Source organism: Tenrec ecaudatus, chromosome 13, assembly GCF_050624435.1.
Source record: "Tenrec ecaudatus isolate mTenEca1 chromosome 13, mTenEca1.hap1, whole genome shotgun sequence".
NCBI classification, from domain to species: domain Eukaryota; kingdom Metazoa; phylum Chordata; class Mammalia; order Afrosoricida; family Tenrecidae; genus Tenrec; species Tenrec ecaudatus.
This window is the reverse complement of record NC_134542.1, coordinates 1,677,391-1,680,220: the sequence shown is the minus strand read 5'-3', so window position 1 is coordinate 1,680,220 and position 2,830 is coordinate 1,677,391.

Below are 2,830 nucleotides of genomic sequence, written 5' to 3'. Positions count from 1 at the left end.
TTTTTGAGGATTGTCCCAATTTTCTCCCCTCCTGTTCCATCAGGATCTCTATTGTGGTCCTGATCAGAGTGGTGAGTGGAGGTAGCCAGGCACCATCTAGTCCTTGTGGACGTCTGGTGTATACTAGTATATACCAGAGCAATTGAATATTGAGAACACATCCCAGCCCAGTCCAGATCACGTCTGTAAGTCCGATATTAGCACATATATCCAATACCAACCTATAAAGTCCTCTTCAGACTCACAAAACACATGCAATGATGCCGAATGCAGGAAGATCAAAGACCAGTGGGTGGGAAGTCTTGCGGATCCAGTGGTGGCGGAAGCATCTCAGCGCTGGCAGGGGTCTCCACGTGGCTCCTCCAGCTCCAGGGCTCTGGCTGCATCAGGGTAGCTAGCTTCATGTGGCGTCTCTCAGGGAGTGAGTGGGTGTGGCCCACCTCTAACTCAACGCCTCCAAAGGAGGTCATCAAGCTGAGACCTGATTGACAGGTAAACTCCACCCGTCACTCGCAAGTCTCCAATTGACACCAGATGATGTAACGACCGCAGGGTTGAAGATCCCATGGACTGCCAGGAGAACGAACAGGTCTGTGCTGGAAGAAACCAGGACCAAAAGACTGTGCCACCCCCTGGGCATGCCATCAGGAGGGACCAGTCCCTGGAGGGGGAGAGGAAGGCGCTCTGCGGCATGGATGGGCACAGTGGCTGCAGCCAGGGACTCCACGGAGCAATGGGGGTGAGGATGGTGGCGGCCAGGCCACGCTTCTCTGTTGTCCGTGGGGTCCGTGTAAAGGGACAGCACCTGCCAACACGAAGCATCTCTTCATGGGTTGTTGGCCGTGTGAAAGCCCTCTTTGGCAAAGGGTCTTTTCTGCCCCTTGCCCACGTTAGACACTGGGTTATTGATGGCATCTGTGGCTGCCGTTTGGTATGTTTTCAAGATGATGCCCCTTTCAGGTGTGGCCCTCAGAAGTTGTTCCCTGGTCCACAGGTTGTCCTCTGACACCTTGGAGGAGCTGGAGGCCAGGCTGCCAGGAGGCACCGCTGTCTGGTCTCTCCTTCCTGTTGTCCCCGGGTTTGGCTTGCGAGGTGGTCAGTCTTCGCAGCAAGTCTGCTTTGTGCTTCAAGCGGGCGATTTCTGGGACCGAGGGAGGACGGTGAGTCACAAGCACAGCTCGTGCATGCAGCCACACTCACCTCCGCTCTCCCCTCGCTGGGAGGGCTTCACGATGCGACCTCTGCTGCTGCTGGAGGCCCTGGAGGGGCCCCGGAAGGTCTTTCTGCAGCTGGAAGCCCATCAACAGCTGTCAGGACTCAGCCCTTTCACCGGATTGTCCACACGACCTTGCCTTCAAATCACTGCTTTCCAAGGAAAGGAGCACCCCGGCCCCCAACCCAGGCCTCTCGGGTCTGCCTGGCCCCCACCCCCTCCCAAGGGAGACCCTCATACCAACAACTGCCAGGACTTGCCCAGCAGTCAGGCAGGGCCCTGTGCTGAAGGACTCCGGACTGTGATTCCACTCGGCGTGACCCACAGATGAGCGACTTTGTTCCCGAACCCACCTCCCCTGCTGCGGACACCTGTCCTGCAGCCTCCAGGGCCTGTCTGTCCCCACCCCACACGTGGAGGCAAAGAAGGGGGCACACAGGCTCACAGGAGCCTGGTACAGGGTGGTTCTGGGGTGGGGGGTCACATACACTCAGTCACACAACCTCACTCTTGCTCCTATCTCACAGGTGGCCTCACACACCCACACAAGCTCATTCACACACACTCACTCATACAGTCTAACACATCTCACTTACCCTCACACCATCGCCTATATCTTCACACGCATACCATGGCCCTCTCACACACGCACTCTTTCGCCTCACACCTCACACAGACAGTCTCACATTCACATGCCCCTTCGTACGAGTATCACGCTCTCACACATGTAGGAGCGAAGTGGGGGGTGTTTCTGGGACACACACACATCAACAGGCGGGCTGACAGGTGGAGAAGTGAGGCCCTCTCCCCGCCCCCTCACTCCCTTCTGCCCAGCACTGGGCTGCCTTCCAAGGGCAGCTTGCTCCCGGGCCTGTCACGCTCCTGCACATCCGGTAGCCCTGGGCTCCAGTCACATCCGTCCCAGCTGGGGAGTGAATCCAGGCCTGACCTTGAGAACAAACTCCTGGCTCCCTAGCCCCTGCCCCTCCCCCAACCTGTTGCCCTCCAGCCCTTGAGTCCGCCCATCTCGGGGAGAAGCACCCTCAGACCCTATCACTTGCTCTGCTCCCCCCAGTCAGCCTCCACCTGCCCCCCTCACGCTGCCCCTGGAAAGGCTCCATTCTTCCCTCCAGCTGTGGACCAGTGCTACTCCGTGACCCATCCAGTAGGGGACAGCAGCAGGCAGGCCCAGCAAGCCGGTGAGGGGCAGAGAGCTGGGGCTGTGGCTGGCCCCAGGGGTGGGGACAAGGGGCCACATCGAGTGGGCATGGCTGTGTGCCAGGGACAGCACAGGTGGTGGGCAGCAGCAGGCCTGTGACGGCCATGGGCACGCTGTGGTCTGGAGGACTACTGTCATGTATCAGACACGATGGAGCCCCTAGTCCGTGTGAAACAGCCTCCTGCCAGCGGCCCAGAGCTGACTCCTCACTGTGCCCTGCGGTGCTGGCCAGAACCAGTGGGTAGTGGCGCCTCACGTGGAGGGGCAGGCTGGTCAGCGCAGACCCCTGAGTGCTGCCAGGAGGTGGGCATCTAGGCTGCAAGGTGCTTGTCTAGGGGAGTGCATACCGGGGTAGCTGTGCCCTCCCGGGACAGGCCCTTTGCTGGCGGGCATCCCTC